Raw genomic sequence first — 20,057 nt, 5'->3', positions numbered from 1 at the left:
AACACTGTGGGGGTAAGACACCCCTAGGACCCCTAGGGGTGAGGCAGCAGCACAGAGTTTTTCAGCAGTCAGCATAACTCTGGAATGCCTGGAGCATTTTACACCAAACTTGCTACACATATGAGTTACACTCTGGGAACAAACACTGTGGGGGTAACACACCACTAGCACCCTTAGGGGTGGGCCAGCAGCACACACTATATCAGGACATGCATGATATCTCAGTGAAGACAGGGCTGCATGTGACAGGGCCAGTGACATGATGTGAGGAGGGGAATGGAGGCAGCAGGAAGCCACAGACTGAGAGTTGTATAAAGGGAAGAGCAGAGTCCCTTGGGGGACCAAAAAGGGGTGCGGCCACTACACAAAGTGCATCAGGGAAGCAAGAAATGCCTATATACTAGATCTCCAATCAACGTAAACTAACAAACTATCATTCTAATTTATCATCCTCCTCCCATAGCAATATTCTGAGCATACTGGAAGTCTCTCAACAGAACATTTATAGATGGAGTTTAAGATCATACATGTTAACATTCAACAATATGCTATGTCGGCATGCCCTCTTATGGAGTCTATGTAAGTCATTAGCAAAACCAAATGCTCCGTCTACATACAGTACAGCGCAGGCACAAGGTCGTCATGCAATAAGTGATATGCCGGCCAGACTCTTATATCTAAATTTCCTTTTGATGCTTGATCCAAATAATGTATCACTAACAATGACATTACTGTGAAGTGAAGGAGAGATGATTAGGATGGTCACCTGTAACACACATGCAATGTTTCTGTGACATGGAAAAACAATGGAAGAAATGTTATGGAGTCACCTTCATTGTTGTCCTAGTTGACAGGATAACCAGAAGAGTAGCTTTGGGTGGAGTGTCATGAGATGAAATGAAAACCAAAAAGTTATGTACCCTCCAGGTTCCGCTCTCAGCAGTCCGACTGTCGGTACAATGGTGCCACGTGGTGCCACAGGGCACAGCCACGCTCACTGTCCACTCAACCTCTTTCCAATATGTCCAGCGGGTGTGAACAAGTCGAGTGGATGTCATTACCTATTCCCTGTGAATGTCACCTTACGGGCCCGCCTTACAGTTTTATATACACAGGTATTGAATAATACATTTCTAGTGCGCCACAAAAAAGACAACTCTTATTTCATCTCCTCTTTATACATTCATGGGTTACACAGGTTCTGTGGCTGATTAAACCAGGTGAAATGCAGACTTGAGGTCAGCCAGCCACAGAAACTGTATAATTCGTGAGTTTCCTGGTTTAATGGGATAGTATAGTTAGTTAGTTAGTATAGCTATCTCTCTCAGTCTATATATATATATATATATATATATATATATATATACACACACACACACACATAACGGAAAATGATTAATTCAGCCTCTTAGATAAAGAGCTTTATTTCCTTATAAAATATAAGCAGTGATTTAGTCTAGAAATTCCTGTCACTTATGTTTTCCCTTTACCTATATATTGAGGCGCTCTGTACAACATTACCTTATACTGTACTTCATTTTCTACACTAGTCTAATTTTTTTTAAACTAGAAACTCATGTATATCCAGTTGTAATTGATGTAGAAAATGTATATGTAAGATAGCTGTAACGCTGTAGCTTTGCTGCTGGTTACTGTGACATCACACCTAGCCTGTGACATCACTAGCCCATGACATCACAATGCTTCTTCCTGTAACATTCTATCTACAGCTGCTGACGTTTCCAGTTTCCATGCAGGAAGACAGGTAGGAGGAGGTGAGTCCTACATAGCAGGGTATGATGAAGGGGGTAAGGAAGACAGAGTACAGTATAGTCAGCTGAAAGGAAAGACAAGATAGACAGAACAGGGAATACAGGTACAAGGACACAATAATAGGAGAAGCGCAGGAAGGAACAACATATTTAGGAATAAAAATGTAGTGTTACAGGAATAAAAAGGGCAGTATGGAGGATAAGCACACATACAGGGGATGCAGATAACCTGGGTCTCTATGAGGCAGGATCGTGGCTTTGGGATGAAAAAGTTAATAAAATAGATAAATGGGATATTGATAACTTTGAAAGTATCTTGTTTGGTGCAAGGAAAATTGGGAAACTGGTTGACTCATGGACATTTTATTGTACTTAAACTAGTACTATGCTTAATGATAGTCTTTTGTGTTTTTTAGATCATCTGGCAAAGAGATTTGCAGAGTGTCGGGTGACCGGCAAAGAGATCTGCAAAGTGTCAGTTGAAGACGATGGGAGGGGTCACAGAGGTAGCAACGACTGGAGTATAACATGCAGGAGGTAAGTTACCATACTCTCTCTGCACATGTTACATCTTCCCCACCATCAGTGCACATGGGGGGTAATTCCAAGTTGATCGCAGCAGGAAATTTTTTAGCAGTTGGGCAAAACCATGTGCACTGCAGGGGAGGCAGATTTAACATGTGCAGAGAGAGTTAGATTTGGGTGTGGTGTGTTCAATCTGCAATCTAATTTGCAGTGTAACAATAAAGCAGCTTGTATTTACCCTACACAGAAACACTATAACCCACCCAAATCTAACTCTTTCTGCAAATGTTATATCTGCCCCCCCTGCAGTGCACATGGTTTTGCCCAAATGCTAAAAAAAATTCCTGCTGCGATCAACTTGGAATTACCCCCATGGTTCTGTCCATTAGAGAACAAATTTGCTGCTGCGATCAGGTCTGAATTAGGCCCAATGTATGATACTAACATGGTCCTAGCACTAGGGGAGATAAAACCTGGAGCAAATAACTTGGGTCTCTATGAGAAAGATTCTTGGGTTTTGGATAAAAAGTCAATAACATAGATAAATTGCAAATGAATAAAAATGAAAGTACATAACAAAATGTAGTAGTATAATTATACACATACTGTAGTATGTCTGACCAGGAAATTCTGGTTATTTAGATCATCATTTGGCAAAATTCTGGCAAAGAGATTTGCAGAGTGTCGGTGACCGGCAAAGAGATCTGCAAAGTGTCAGTTGAAGATGACGGGAGGGATCGCAGAGGAATTAGTGACTGGAGAATAGCACGCAGGAGGTAAGTTACCATACTTGTGTAATTGTGTGAGTTGTGGGGGGTATTGAGAGCACAGTACAAAACATAGGGTCTATGGTGGGGGAGAGCAGACAATACAAAACATGCAGAAGGGGGCAACTTGGTATAGCACATACAGATGGTGTGGGGGCACAATACAAAAACATAGAAATTGTGGCGTACTCTATAAGACATATATAGGAAGGACATACACTTTTGGGGGTTGCAAGATGTAGTACATACTGTAATACAGAAAAACAGGAAGGGTGGGGAGAGCATGATACAGAACGGGTGTGGTATGGAAGGTAGATAGTAACTATGTCGACAGTGTCTAGGTCGACCACAATTGGTCGACAGTAACTAGGTCGACAGGGTCTCTAGGTCGACATGGTCTTTAGGTCGACATGGTCTAGGTCATCAGGTCAAAAGGTGTCGACCTAGAAACCCTGTCGACCTAGTTACTGTCGACCAATAGTGGTCGACCTAGATAGTGTCAACTTAGTTACTGTCGACCTAGAGACCGGATCCCATACAGAACATACAGATCGGGGGAAGAACAATACAGATCAGGGGAGATATTGAATTGGTGTATATTTACAGTATATCCCATCGCAAAGTGATTGACAGGAAGTCAGCGTTTGAGGTGGTAACGGGAGTGGCTAACTGTATACAGGCATGTCAGGTCCGTTCACACGCAGTTCCATGTGCGTGCATAAATTACCCATTGCGACCTGTGTTGCTGCTGGAGAGCCCCCTGTGTCTAGCAGACTTGCTCAGCCTACGACTGCTCAGACTCACGATGCAATTGTGAACGGCAAGATTGCAGCAGCGATCGCTTCAACAACCACAGCTGAATCAGGCCACAATTACACCATTATAATTTACTATTTTATCACATTTAACAACTAAGGGGTCAGTTTAATTAGGTGCGAGTTTGTCTTACAACAGCCGCACTTTCCGGTAGCCCCATAGGCTGAATCTGGCCACGGAGGGTGTGAGTTTGGATGCTGTTGAATCGTCGCAGCAATGGTAACTTGTACCTAATTGAATTGACCCCTAAATGTTAGCAATTTATAGCTTTTATTATTTACTGGTCAAATTTCTTTTCTGAAGGTACCCACTAATTACTATAAGAGAGAACTTATCCCCCCAATGTGTGTATTGTATAAAAACAATGGGCCCTTTGGGATAATTGTCCTTATTTTAGGTATTTTCCATGTCCTCAGTAGTTAGAGTAACATATTTACATAGAGAGATTTTTCTCTCTACACAACCACACCACTGTTTGCAGTTTGTCTCTCTGCTTGTTCATCCACTAACAATGATTTTTCATCTCTTCCTCTTCGTCTACACGCAGTGGGTGATCCCTGAATAGCTGCCCTGGGAGGAGAGCTGCGGACACATACACAAATGTTGGGACATATGCATTACCTATTAGGAGATGCGGTAAAGATGCCGGCTGTTGGGTTTACAGCAGTCAGAATACTGACACTGGGATCCTGACACTTTTCAGAATCCCGACGTTGGAACTCCAAATGGGCAAGGATACCGACGCCCGTATCCCCACGATCATAGGTTTAGGGCTGGGCAAGGGGGGTTAGGTTTAGGCATCAGGCACGGGGGGAGGAGGGTTGGTTAGGCTGCAGGGGAGGGAGGGTTATGTTTAGGCATCAGGTGGGGGGTTAGGTTTAGGCGTCAGGTGGGGGTTAGGGTTAGGCTGCAGGTGGGTGGAGGTTAGGGTTAGGCTGCAGGTGAGTGGAGGTTAGGGTTAGGCTGTGGATAGGGTGGGTTAGGCACCCCCGGGGGGAGGATAGGCTGCGTGGGAGGGAAGGTTAGGTTTAGGCATCAGGCGGGAGGGTTAGGTGTAGGCATTAGGTGGGAGGGTTAAGTTTAGGCTGCAGTTGGGGTAAGCTTAGGGTTAGGCACCCCTGGGGGTGGTTAGGCTGCGGGGGAGGGAGGGTTAGGTTTAGGCGGGGGAGTTAGGTTTAGGCATCAGGTGGGGGGATAAGTATAGGCTTTGGGTGGGGGGAGGTTAGGGTTAGGCTGCGGGTAGGTTGGCTTAGGGTTCGGCACCCCTGCGGGTGGTTAGGCTGTGGGGGAGGGAGGGTTAGGTTTAGGCATCAGGTGGGGGGTTAAGTATAGGCTTTGGATGGGGGGAGGTTAGGGTTAGGCTGCGGGTAGGTTAGGGTTAGGAACCCCTGGGGGTGGTTAGGCTGTGGGTAAGGGAGGGTTAGGTTTAGGCATCAGGTGGGGGGTTAAGTTTAGGCTGCATGTGGGGAGAGGTTAGTGTTAGGCTGTGGGTAGGGTGGGTTAGGGTTAGCCACCCCTGGGAGTGGTTAGGCTAGGAGTGAGGGAGGGTTAGGTTTAGGCAGCAGGGATGGAGGGGGGGTGGTTAGGCAGCGGGAAAGGGAAGGTTAAGTTTAGGCAGCAGGGACGGAGGGGGGTGGTTAGGCTGCGGGAGAGGGAGAGTTAGGTTTAGTTAGCAGGGACAGAGGTTAGGATTAGGCACCTCTGCGGGAGGGTTAGGCACAAAGGGGGGAGGTTAGGGTTAGACTGCGGACAGGCAGGGTTAGGGGGGTGGGGAGAGGGAGAGGGTTAGGCATCAGGTGGAGTGGTTAGGGTTAGGCTGCGTGTGAGGGGAGGATAGGGTTAGGCTGTAGGTAGGGTGGGTTAGGGTTAATGACCCCAGGGGTGGTTAGGCTGTGGAGGAGGGAGGGTTAGGTTTAGGCATCATGTGGGGAGATTAGGTTTAGGCATCAGGCGGGGGTTTAGGTTTAGGCTTTGGGTAGGGGGTGGTTAGGGTTAGGCAGTGGGTAGGGTTGGTTAGGATTAGGCACCCCCGGGGGTTGTTAGGCTGTGGGGATGGGAGGGTTAGGTTTAGGCATCAGGCGGGGGTTAGGTTTAGGCATCAGGTGGGGGGTTAGGATTAGGCTGTGGGTGGGGGTAGGACAGGGTTAGGCTGCGGGTGGGGGGAAGTGAGGGTTAGGCTGTGGGTAGGGTGAGTTAGGCACCACGGGAGTGGTTAGGCTGCGGGGAAGGGAGGGTTAGGTTTAGATTGCGGACAAGCAGGGTTAGGGGGGTGGGTAGAGGGGAGAACACCCTTTACTCACTCTGTCGGCCTTTTTTGTACTGGGATCCCAGCATCGATATGACAACCACCGGGATCCCATGTGCTGGGTTAGCATACTGACCCCTCTATTAGTACACCTCTTAATGCCCAGAGGGAAGGGCGATCCTGAGGCCATGGTTCCCCAGAGGTTTCCCCCCAAGGGGGTTTTCCTCTCCTGAGTGCTGAAGGATGACTCTTTGTGAGTCCAGAGGTGTAGCTTTTATGCCATAATGAGTACCAATCTCATGCCCGTCCCTGCAATGTATAAGAAGTAAAATAATTGCTAATGCGATCACTTTACTTCTGGGTTTAGAGTCCGGCTGCGCTAGTTCACATGTGCAATCGTCAGACTGCGTATGTGAGAGCAGACAGTAATGCAGAGGGATCCCAAGGATCTTTCTCCTGGGATTTATTGCATAATGTAGCCCACAGGCTACAAAAGCCATTTAGAAATGGCATTAGCTGCCGGGCCAAGCTCAGAAATGCTTTGCATTCTGGAGCTTGGTGAGTTTCACAGTTTACCATCTGCCGTAGAAACTTTTGGTGGCTGCTTTTGTGTTCAAAATAGGAGGAATGCAATAGATATCTCAAATATCCATTGCAGTCCCCAATACATACATTCAGGGGCTGGTTAATATTTGTGGGCAGCCCCCAAAACTGACTGTTTTTGGAGATGTCTCGCAAATATTATTTATTAAATATTCCACTTAATAAACTTTTTATATTTTAACATAAACTAAAAAATGTTTTATGTATTCATTGACTGAGTCTCCCGTCTTTACTGAATGCTAATTTCACAGGGTCCGCAAATTATTACTGATATGACTGTTACTCTATTGTCCTGCTGGTGCTCCTGGCCTGCTGTATAGCAGCCAGACATATATTTTATATACAGCACTCTTGGAGAGATGTATCAAGCCTTGGAGAGAGATAAAGTGCGGATGTCCAAACCACCCAATCATCTTCTGTCACTTATCTAGCACAGTACTTGAAATGATACCTGTAGTTAGAAGCTTCATTTGATTTGGGCAAATACTCATCTTTATTTCTCTCCACGGCTTGATACATCTCCCGGAAAATATCATGTCTTCCTTTCACTTAATTAACAAGTTAAATTAATTAATTGTCTTGGAAACAGGGTAAGAAATTCACAGTATAAGATAATGTTATAAAGGCTTGTCAATACCTCCTGGGACATTTACATTGATTTATCATTCACATTTCTTCCATGCCAGACAGGGGCGGATTGGGAACGTAAAGTGGCCCTGGAAATATATGAAAAGTGGCCTCATGTAGGTTGGAGTAAGTCAGCTATAAGCGGAGCCCAACACAAATTAGGCTTAAGCAAATTGGTAGCATTACCCACAGTGGTAGAAAGCAAGGCTAATGCAGCATGGTAAGCAGTCACAGCACCAGCAGTAGGATCTTGTCACAGGAGGTGGAGATCACACCGGTGGGAGAGGCATTGCACTGGTAGGCAGTCACCTCACCTGCAGGAGAATCATGTCACAGAAGGTGGAGATCACGCCAGTAGGTGAGGCACTGTACTGGAAGGCAGTCACATCACCTGCAGGAGAATCATGTCACAGGAGGTGGAGATCACACCAGTAGGTGAGGCATTGCACTGGTAGGCAGTCACAGCACCAGGAGGATAATCTTGTCACAGGAGGTGGAGATCACGCCAGTAGGTGAGGCACTGTACTGGAAGGCAGTCACATCACCTGCAGGAGAATCATGTCACAGGAGGTGGAGATCACACCAGTAGGTGAGGCATTGCACTGGTAGGCAGTCACAGCACCAGGAGGATAATCTTGTCACAGGAGGTGGAGATCACGCCAGTAGGTGAGGCACTGTACTGGTAGGCAGTCACATCACCTGCAGGAGAATCATGTCACAGGAGGTGGAGATCACACCAGTAGATTAGGCATTGTACTGGTAGGCAGTCACAGCACCAACAGAAGGATTGTATCAAAGAAGGTAGAGATCACACCAGTAGGTGGGGCATTGCACTGGTAGGCAGTCACAGCACCAGCAGGAAGATCTTGTCACAGGAGGTGGAGATCACACCAGTAGGTCAGGCATTGCACTGGTAGGCAGTCACAGCACCAGCAGGAAGATCTTGTCACAGGAGGTGGAGATCACACTAGTAGGTGGGGCATTGCACTGGTAGGCAGTAACAACAGCACCAGCAGGAGGATCATGTCACAGGAGGTTGTGATCACACCAGTAGGTGAGGCATTGCACTGGTAGGCAGTCACAGCACCAGCAGGAGGATCGTGTCACAGGAGGTGGACATCACAACAGTAGGGGAGGCATTGCACTGGTAGGCAGTCACAGCACCAGCAGGAGAATCATGTCACAGGCGGTGGAGATCACACCAGTAGCTGAGGCATTGTACTGGTAGGCAGTCACAGCACCAGCAGGAGGATCTTGTCACATGAGGTGGAGATCACACCAGTAGGTGAAGTATTGTACTGGTTGGCAGTCACAGCACCAGCAGGAGGAATGTGTCACAGAAGGTGGAGATCACACCAGTAGCTGAGGCATTGTACTGGTAGGCAGTCACATCACCTGCAGGAGAATCATGTCACAGGAGGTGGAGATCACACCAGTAGATAAGGCATTGTACTGGTAGGCAGTCACAGCACCAACAGAAGGATTGTATCAAAGAAGGTAGAGATCACACCAGTAGGTGGGGCATTGCACTGGTAGGCAGTCACAGCACAAACTGGAGTATCGTGTCAAAGGAGGTGGAGATCACACCAGTAGTTGATGCATGACACTGGTAGGCAGTCACAGCAGGAGGATTGTGTCACAGGAGGTCGAGATCACACCAGTAGGTGAGGCATTGCACTGATAAGCAGTCACAGTACCTATGGTAGCTACACCCATTATATTTAACACATGTAACTGTGACAGGGAAGGTGGCCTCTCTCAGTTCTGGGCCTCATAGTAGCTGCCAGGGGCGGATTGGGATCGAACACCAGCCCGAGAAATTTATGGAAGCAGCTCTAATGGGGGTGGAGTCTGTTGAGGGGGAGGGGCCTGTCAAGAGGGCGGGGTCACTCCTCAGAGGTCCTGATTCTTAGATGGACACAGTTGGGGCCTCCTCTGCTTTACGTTATGTTAATGTTTACCTGCGACTGTGGCCCTCATTCCGAGTTGATCACTCGCTAGCTACTTTTAGCTAGTGATGAGCGGGTTCGGTTTCTCGGAAACCGAACCCCCCCGAACTTCACCTTGTTTACACGGGTCCGAGGCAGGTTCGAACCTTCCCGCCTTGCTCGGCTAACCCGAGCGCGCCCGAACGTCATCATCCCGCTGTCGGATTCTCGCGAGATTCGGATTCTATATAAGCAGCCGCGCGTCGCCGCCATTTTCACTCGTGCATTGGAGATGATAGGGAGAGGACGTGGCTGGCGTCCTCTCCGTTTATTGTAGAAGACAGAACTTGATTCATTGGTTGTTTATTGCTTAATTGTGAGGAGGATTGGGGAGCAGCTGTTAGGAGTACAGTGCAGAGTTTTGCTGATAAGTGACCACCAGTTTTTATCCGTTCTCTGCCTGAAAAAAACGCTCCGTACCATATCTGTGCTCAGTGTGCTACATAATATATCTGTGCTGAGTGCTCACACTGCTTAATTGTGGGGACTGGGGAGCAGCTATAGCAGGAGTACAGTGCAGAGTTTTGCTGACAGTGACCACCAGTATACGTTGTCTGCCTGAAAAACACTCCATATCTGTGCTCAGTGTGCTGCTTTATTGTGGGGACTGGGAGTGGGGACCACCAGTATAATTAATATTATATAGGAGGAGTACAGTGCAGAGTGCACTGCTGTACCTACCGCTGTGTCGTCATCCATTAAGTATACTATCCATCTACATTCTATACCTGTGGTGCATTTTAGTTTTGCAGTTTGCTGACAGTGTCCACCAGTATACTATATATAGCAGTACGGTAGGCCACTGCTGTACCTACCTCTGTGTCGTCACTCGTCATCCATTAAGTATACTATCCATCTACATTCTATACCTGTGGTGCATTTTAGTTTTGCAGTTTGCTAACAGTGTCCACCAGTATACTATATATAGCAGTACGGTAGGCCACTGCTGTACCTACCTCTGTGTCGTCACTCGTCATCCATTAAGTATACTATCCATCTACATTCTATACCTGTGGTGCATTTTAGTTTTGCAGTTTGCTGACAGTGTCCACCAGTATACTATATATATACTTATAGCAGTACGGTAGGCCACTGCTGTACCTACCTCTGTGACGTCACTCGTCTCCATTAAGTATACTATCCATCTACATTCTATACCTGTGGTGCATTTTAGACAGTTTTACAGTTTGCTGACAGTGTCCACCAGTTTATTATATATATACTTATAGCAGTACGGTAGGCCACTGCTGTACCTACCTCTGTGTCGTCACTCGTCATCCATTAAGTATACTATCCATCTACATTCTATACCTGTGGTGCATTTTAGACAGTTTTGCAGTTTGCTGACAGTGTCCACCAGTTTATTATATATATACTTATAGCAGTACGGTAGGCCACTGCTGTACAAACCTCTGTGTCGTCACTCGTCATCCATTAAGTATACTATCCATCTACATTCTATACCTGTGGTGAATTTTAGACAGTTTTGCAGTTTGCTGACAGTGTCCACCAGTATACTATATATATACTTATAGCAGTACGGTAGGCCACTGCTGTACCTACCTCTGTGTCGTCACTCGTCATCCATTAAGTATACTATCCATCTACATTCTATACCTGTGGTGCATTTTAGACAGTTTTGCAGTTTGCTGACAGTGTCCACCAGTTTATTATATATATACTTATAGCAGTACGGTAGGCCACTGCTGTACCTACCTCTGTGTCGTCACTCGTCATCCATTAAGTATACTATCCATCTACATTCTATACCTGTGGTGCATTTTAGACAGTTTTGCACAGTAAATATAGTAGTAGGCCATTGCTATTGATACTGGCATATAATTCCACACATTAAAAAATGGAGAACAAAAATGTGGAGGTTAAAGGGAAAGATCAAGATCCACTTCCACCTCGGGCTGAAGCTGCTGCCACTAGTCATGGCCGAGACGATGAAATGCCATCAACGTCGTCTGCCAAGGCCGATGCCCAATGTCATAGTAGAGAGCATGTAATATCCAAAACACAAAAGTTCAGTAAAATGACCCAAAAATCATAATTAAATGCGTCTGAGGAGAAGCGTAAACTTGCCAATATGCCATTTACGACACGGAGTGGCAAGGAACGGCTGAGGCCCTGGCCTATGTTCATGGCTAGTGGTTCAGCTTCACATGAGGATGGAAGCACTCATCCTCTCGCTAGAAAAAAGAAAAGACTTAAGCTGGCAAAAGGACAGCAAAGAACTGTGCGTTCTTCAAAATCACAAATCCCCAAGGAGAGTCCAATTGTGTCGGTTGCGATGCCTGACCTTCCCAACACTGGACGGGAAGAGCTTGCGCCTTCCACCATTTGCACGCCCCTTGCAAGTGCTGTAAGGAGCACCCGTGGTCCAGTTCCTGATAGTCAAATTGAAGATGTCACTGTTGAAGTACACCAGGATGAGGATATGGGTGTTGCTGGCGCTGGGGAGGAAATTGACAAGGAGGATTCTGATGGTGAGGTGGTTTGTTTAAGTCAGGCACCCGGGGAGACACCTGTTGTCCGTGGGAGGAATATGGCCATTGACATGCCTGGTCAAAATACAAAAAAAATCAGCTCTTCGGTGTGGAATTATTTCAACACAAATCTGGACAACAGGTGTCAAGCCGTACGTTGCCTTTGTCAAGCTGTAATAAGTAGGGGTAAGGACGTTAACCACCTCGGAACATCCTCCCTTATACGTCACCTGCAGCGCATTCATCATAAGTCAGTAACAAGTTCAAAAACTTTGGGTGACAGCGGAAGCAGTCCACTGACGTGACCACTAAATCCCTTCCTCTTGTAACCAAGCTCCTGCAAACCACACCACCAACTCCCTCAGTGTCAATTTCCTCCTTACCCAGGAAAGCCAATAGTCCTGCAGGCCATATCACTGTCAAGTCTGACGAGTCCTCTCCTGCCTGGGATTCCTCCGATGCATCCTTGAGTGTAACGCCTACTGCTGCTGGCGCTGCTGTTGTTGCTGCTGGGAGTCAATCGTCATCCAAGAGGGGAAGTCATAAGACCACTTGTACTACTTCCAGTAAGCAATTGACTGTCCAACAGTCCTTTGCGAGGAAGATGAAATATCACAGCAGTCATCCTGCTGCAAAGTAGATAACTCAGGCCTTGGCAGCCTGGGCGGTGAGAAACGTGGTTCCGGTATCCATCGTTAATTCAGAGCCAATTATAGACTTGATTGAGGTACTGTGTCCCCGGTACCAAATACCATCTAGGTTCCATTTCTCTAGGCAGGCGATACCGAAAATGTACACAGACCTCAGAAAAAGAGTCACCAGTGTCCTAAAAAATGCAGTTGTACCCAATGTCCACTTAACCACGGACATGTGGACAAGTGGAGCAGGGCAGACTCAGGACTATATGACTGTGACAGCCCACTGGGTAGATGTATTGCCTCCCGCTGCAAGAACAGCAGCGGCGGCACCAGTAGCAGCATCTCGCAAACGCCAAATCGTTCCTAGGCAGGCTACGCTTTGTATCACCGCTTTCCAGAATACGCACACAGCTGAAAACCTCTTACGGCAACTGAGGAAGATCATCGCAGAATGGCTTACCCCAATTCGACTCTCCTGGGGATTTGTGACATCGGACAACGCCAGCAATATTGTGCGTGCATTACATCTGGGCAAATTCCAGCACGTCCCATGTTTTGCACATACCTTGAATTTGGTGGTGCAGAATTATTTAAAAAACGTCAGGGGCGTGCAAGAGATGCTGTCGGTGGCCCGAAGAATTGCGGGCCACTTTCGGCGTTCAGGCACCGCGTACAGAAGACTGGAGCACCACCAAACACACCTGAACCTGCCCTGCCATCATCTGAAGCAGGAGGTGGTAACGAGGTGGAATTCAACCCTCTATATGCTTTAGAGGATGGAGGAGCAGCAAAAGGCCATTCAAGCCTATACATCTGGCCACGATATAGGCAAAGGAGGTGGAATGCACCTGTCACAAGCGCAGTGGAGAATGATTTCAACGTTGTGCAAGGTTCTGCAACCCTTTGAACTTGCCACACGTGAAGTCAGTTCAGACACTGCCAGCCTGAGTTAGGTCATTCCCCTCATCAGGCTTTTGCAGAAGAAGCTGGAGACATTGAAGGAGGAGCTAAAACAGAGCGATTCCGCTAGGCATGTGGGACTTGTGGATGGAGCCCTTCATTCGCTTAACCAGGATTCACGGGTGGTCAATCTGTTGAAATCAGAGCACTACATTTTGGCCACCGTGCTCGATCCTAGATTTAAAACCTACGTTGTATCTCTCTTTCCGGCAGACACAAGTCTGCAGGGGTTCAAAGACCTGCTGGTGAGAAAATTGTCAAGTCAAGCGGAACGTGACCCGTCAACAGCTCCTCCTTCACATTCTCCCGCAACTGGGGGTGCGAGGAAAAGGCTAAGAATTCCGAGCCCACCCGCTGGCGGTGATGCAAGGCAGTCTGGAGCGAGTGCTGACATCTGGTCCGGACTGAAGGACCTGCCAACGATTACTGACATGTCGTCTACTGTCACTGCATATGATTCTCTCACCATTGAAAGAATGGTGGAGGATTACATGAGTGACCGCATCCAAGTAGGCACGTCAGACAGTCCGTACGTATACTGGCAGGAAAAAGAGGCAAATTGGAGGCCCTTGCAGAAACTGGCTTTATTCTACCTAAGTTGCCCTCCCTCCAGTGTGTACTCCAAAAGAGTGTTTAGTGCAGCCGCTCACCTTGTCAGCAATCGGCGTACGAGGTTACTTCCAGAAAATGTGGAGAAGATGATGTTCATTAAAATTAATTATAATCAATTCCTCCGTGGAGACATTCACCAGCAGCAATTGCCACCAGAAAGTACACGGGGACCTGAGATGGTGGATTCCAGTGGGGACAAATTAATAATCTGTGAGGAGGGGGATGTACACAGTGAAAGGGGTGATGAATTGGACGATGAGGAGGAGGTGGACATCTTGCCTCTGTAGAGCCAGTTTGTGCAAGGAGAGATTGATTGCTTCTTTTTTGGTGGGGGCCCAAACCAACCAGTCATTTCAGTCACAGTCGTGTGGCAGACCCTGTCACTGAAATGATGGGTTCGTTAAAGTGTGCATGTCCTGTTTATACACACTGAGGACTTTAAGTTTATACACACTGAGGACTGTTTATACACACTGAGGACAATTTCATCTTGCACCTCTTTTTTCTTTCATTTTTCTTTGCATCATGTGCTGTTTGGGGAGTATTTTTTTGAAGGGCCATCCTGCGTGACACTGCAGTGCCACTCCTAGATGGGCCAGATGTTTGTGTCGGCCACTTGGGTCACTTATCTTAGTCACACAGCTACCTCATTGCGCCTCTTTTTTTCTTTGCATCATGTGCTGTTTGGGGAGTTTTTTTTTGAAGGGCCATCCTGCGTGACACTGCAGTGCCACTTCTAGATGGGCCAGATTTTTGTGTCGGCCACTTGGGTCGCTTATCTTAGTCACACAGCTACCTCATTGCGCCTCTTTTTTTCTTTGCATCATGTGCTGTTTGGGGAGTATTTTTTTGAAGGGCCATCCTGCGTGACACTGCAGTGCCACTCCTAGATGGGCCAGGTGTTTGTGTCGGCCACTTGTGTCGCTTAGCTTAGTCACACAGCGACCTTGGTGCGCCTCTTTTTTTCTTTGCATCATGTGCTGTTTGGGGAGTATTTTTTTGAAGTGCCATCCTGTCTGACACTGCAGTGCCACTCCTAGATGGGCCAGGTGTTTGTGTCGGCCACTTGGGTCGCTTAGCTTAGTCACACAGCTACCTCATTGCGCCTCTTTTTTTCTTTGCATCATGTGCTGTTTGGGGAGTATTTTTTGAAGTGCCATCCTGTCTGACACTGCAGTGCCACTCCTAGATGGGCCAGGTGTTTGTGTCGGCCACTTGTGTCGCTTAGCTTAGTCACACAGCTACCTCATTGCGCCTCTTTTTTTCTTTGCATCATGTGCTGTTTGGGGACAATTTTTTTGAAGGGCCATCCTGTCTGACACTGCAGTGCCACTCCTAGATGGGCCAGGTGTTTGTGTCGGCCACTTGGGTCGCTTAGCTTAGCCATCCAGCGACCTCGGTGCAAATTTTAGGACTAAAAATAATATTGTGAGATGTGAGGTGTTCAGAATAGACTGAAAATGAGTGGAAATTATGGTTATTGAGGTTAATAATACTATGGGATCAAAATGACCCCCAAATTCTATGATTTAAGCTGTTTTTAGGGTTTTTTGAAAAAAACACCCGAATCCAAAACACACCCGAATCCGACAAAAAAATTTCGGTGAGGTTTTGCCAAAACGCGTTCGAACCCAAAACACGGTCGCGGAACCGAACCCAAAACCAAAACACAAAACCCGAAAAATTTCCGGTGCACATCACTACAGTCTACACACCATTGTCCAGACTTGTGGAGCCCAGTGTACCCCGCAGCAGAAATAAACCTTTGGACAAAAGCTTTAATTGGACTGGATTGAGTCAGTGGCAAACGCAGGATTTGCATGGGGGGTTTTCCAGAACTGGGCGGAGCCAATCACGGAGGTGGGGACTGAGGTGACCCAGTATATGCTGGGTCCGTAAAACTAGTGTGTCTGTGTCTGTGTATATATATATATATATATATATATATATCTACACATATATATATATATATATATATACATATATCTACACACACATATATATATATATATATACATACACACACACACACACACATACATATACACGGGTGGTCTTCAGTATGCCGGCGGTCGGGCTCCCGGCGACCAGCATACCGGCGCCGGGAGCCTGACCGCCGGCATACCGACACTTATTCTCCCTCGTGGGGGTCCACGACCCCCCTGGAGGGAGAATAAAATAGTGTGGCGCGCGTAGCGTGGCGAGCGCAGCGAGCCCGCAAGGGGCTCATTTGTGCTCGCCACACTGTTGGTAAGCCGGCGGCCGGCCTCCCGGCGCCGGTATGCTGGTCGCCGGGAGGCCGGCCGCCGGGAGATCGTAGTGAACCCATATACACATATACATAGCATATTAAACATGCATACATATCTATATATATATATATATAAGTATGGTATGTAGGCGGCACTCGTGGACTTAATTCAAATAAGAAACCCAGACACTCCTGGGTTGAATACAACGTTTCGGATTTATTATCCTTCGTCAGGTATATAACAAATGCAAGAAATCAAGCTTACCTTTATGCAGTTAAGAAACACCAAGTGAAAGTGAAAGTAAGTGCAAAAACACTCCCCATGCTGCTGCTGCTGACGTCATCACCAATAGACGGCGCCTGAGCAGTGACTGGGACAAAGTGAAAATGAAAGTGAAAGTAAAAACCGTTACCATGGTTACAATGATACATTGTACAAACGGACATTACTACAAATGATCTTACAGCAATACTACAAAAAATAGCAACATAACCATTATAAGAAACAATTAAAGGAAATCATTTCATTCAGTCCATGCGGGGAAACAGTATTCAAAAGATGTATCCATTTAATTTCTAACTGCAGAAGGATCTTTCCTCTATCACCCCCCCTGATATCTTCCTTGACATGGTCCAACATCATGTAGCGTAATGAGGAGAGACTATGCTTGCAAGTTTTGAAATGTTTGGCAACAGGCTGATCTATGTTTTTCCCTTCCAATATCTGCTTAATGGCACTGCGGTGTTGTGCCATTCTTTCTTTGAACTGGCACACCGTTTTGCCTATGTAATATAAGCTGCAAGGGCACCTAATGCAGTAGATCACATATTTGCTGGTGCAAGTAAAAACATGTTTTAATTTGATCTGTTTACCACTATGTGGATGCCTGATATAATTGCCGGTGTCCAGATAGGTGCAAGTAGTGCAACCTAAGCACCTGTAGTTTCCTGGTTTTTTAGTCATGAAGTGTTTAGGATATGTGGGTGACATGTTAGCAATGTCAACATGTATCACATGGTCCCCGATGTTTTTACCCCTTGTATAACAAGGTAGTAACGCACTTTCAGACAATTCTGCAAGGTCTGGGTCTGCTTGGACTACTGGCCAAACCCTTTTAGCGGTACTGACAATGGTCTTAGTAGATACCGTGTAATTGTAAATATATATACACACACATACAGTACACATATATATACACATGTATATATATATATATATATATATATCTATCATGTGTGTGTGTGTGTGTGTGTGTGTGTGTGTGTGTGTGTGTGTGTGTGTGTGTTATATGTATGTATGTATGTATATACATGTGTATATATGTAGGCACATGGATATATATGTACTATAATTAAAATAAAGTAAACTTTTATTGCACTTGCAAGTGCCACCAGGAAGACAGCAGGCTGCAGAGGACGCTAGACAGTCATTAATAATACTCATGCAGCTAAAAAAAAAATTATTATTTTTTTTTTTTAGTGGAGGGGGGTTTCTGGGTACTCGGAACCCCCCCCCCCCCCCCCCCCCCCCGGGTGCGCCACTGTGAGTGTCTCACTTGTAAGATTAATGATTTGTAAATCATCGTCTGTTAAGTTCTCCTGTAGGGTCGTCTCGTTCTCTGTGGATATCTCTTCCAATCTCTGCCATCTTTTTTTCTGGTGTTTCCTGCCTCCCCATCTGGTCTTCTGAGATCGTCTGGTCCGCGATCTCCTTCCCTGGGGTTGGGACCAAATCTTAAAAAACGGGCCCGTTGCCATTTGTCTCTAGATGTATTACTTGCCCCTTCCCCTTCAGATGACTCAAATTCTGAGGAGCTGTAGTTGACTGAACTCTCCAAATCTCTCCTTCTTGGTTTGAGATTCCATTTGTAGACAGTATTATGAGGGTGTAGTACGGCTGACCGGCGGTCAGAAGACCGCCGGTCAGCTTACCGACGCCGGGATCCCGGCAGCATACCGACGTTGGGATCCCGGCGGGGAGGGGCGAGTGCAGCTCGCCACGCTGCGGGCTCGGTGGCGACCTGCGCTCGCCACGGGTTCTATTCCTACTCTATGGGTGTCGTGGACACCCACGAGTGGAAATAGTCCCTGTTGGTCTGCATGTCTCCCGACCGCCGGTCACATGAAGACCACCCGTATTATGAATGTAATCATTCTTGTCCCTAAGGAATTTGTTTTTCTTTCGTTCCATAAGTCCATTTTCAAATATGTCAAGATCATTTTTGTATTTCTCGTACATCTTCTGAAATTCTTCCTCCTTTTCATATATTTTAAGTTTCTTAACAGTTTTATCTATTTCATTAGAGCAATGTTCCAGTTGTCTATTATCATGCTTTATCAAAATATCAATAAGATTCTTGGAACATTTTAAGAGTGCCCCTTCCCATTCCTTCTTCAGATCTTCCTCTAATTCAAATGATGGGAATAGTTTAGGTCTAAGGCCTCTTGGTGTCATATCATACTTGATGTAATTTTCAAATGTCATCTTACTCCAATGTGCCTTCGTTTGTTTATATAGTAGGTTTTTTAACTCTACTAAATTTTCCATCCAATGATTCTGTTTACCGTTAGTATGGGCATCACTAAATAGTGATCCCTGTTCCTCATTCCATCTTTCTTTCCTACTTCCCAGTTCTTTGCTGAGGCTGAAACCACTCATGATTCTGCACACTGGATACTGTTTCTTCCTCTTATACCCCTTTCACATCGCACAAATAACCCGGTATCGACACGGCATATTGCCGTGTTGACACGGGTCAGTGTGCGATGTGAAAGCACTTTCCGAGAATTAGCGGGTCGTCTGACCCGGTAATTCAACCCGGTATAAAAGAAGGAATATACCCGGGTTGAATACCAGGTCAGGTGCAGTGTGAATGGGAGCCGCGTCGATGCGACACGGTTCCCATTCACAGCATAGGGAGAGGCGGCGCAGGAGATGAGCTCATCTCCCAGCACCGCCTCCACCCCCGCCCCTGCTGCTGCTGCGCCCACCGCTGCTATGGCAACCGACCCGGTATATTGCCGGGTCGGAAAGCCAGCAAAGGAGCGCAAATGCCGGATCCCACCCGGTAAGGACACGTTTCTTTTACCGGGTGGGATCCGGCATTTGCGATCTGAATGCGGTATGACTTAGTTTAAATAAATTTTCCTGTTGTGCTGAAAGAGATCAGACAACTTGGAACCGATTTAATGTTAAGATATGTGTAATCACAACACTGTGCTGGGAAAGAAAGGGGTTTATACAATGTAAACTCCCTAATAACATTGGGTTTCGAGTTAGAGAGACTCCCGCACAAGATTATAGATAAATTATATTATATAGGGAATATTAATGGCATAACAGTTTGTGTTGACCAGACAAACATTTCAACACAAGTGTATTTAAATGGTGCTGCTTGTTGATTTAAATGTACATATAGAAATATAACAAGAAAAAAGGAAATCAACTTCTAATAGCAGCACTCTTTCCCTTCCACGAGAAAATTAATTCTTCTTTAATAGAAATAACATATTTATAATTTTATTTATAATCTTGTAAAAATAAAGAAGAAGTTCCAATACCCATATGTGATGTAGATATCATTATTGTCATCACATATAATGTATTATATGTCCCCTTATTTTTGAGGGGTCATGTAGAGTGAAATATAAAATTATTAGAGACAGAAAAACATGTGAAGAAGAAATAATAAATTTACATGAATGAAGATTTTTTTGAAAAAAATTATTTAAAAGCTAGTACACTGTCTTTATTCTGTATG

The 20,057-nt window shown here is 46.0% G+C and overlaps 1 long non-coding RNA gene across 1 annotated transcript; it reads left to right on the top strand.

The window, feature by feature from the left end:
* Positions 1-1,718: 1,718 nt before the first annotated feature.
* Positions 1,719-4,684, top strand: LOC134929092 (uncharacterized). Its single transcript, XR_010178275.1, has 4 exons — positions 1,719-1,775; positions 2,189-2,309; positions 2,940-3,073; positions 4,428-4,684. It is a non-coding gene; the product is annotated as an uncharacterized LOC134929092 (long non-coding RNA).
* Positions 4,685-20,057: the final 15,373 nt, after the last annotated feature.

This window comes from Pseudophryne corroboree, chromosome 5 (genome assembly GCF_028390025.1).
Source record: "Pseudophryne corroboree isolate aPseCor3 chromosome 5, aPseCor3.hap2, whole genome shotgun sequence".
Classification (NCBI taxonomy): domain Eukaryota; kingdom Metazoa; phylum Chordata; class Amphibia; order Anura; family Myobatrachidae; genus Pseudophryne; species Pseudophryne corroboree.
This window is presented reverse-complemented; position numbering and strand designations above follow the sequence as displayed.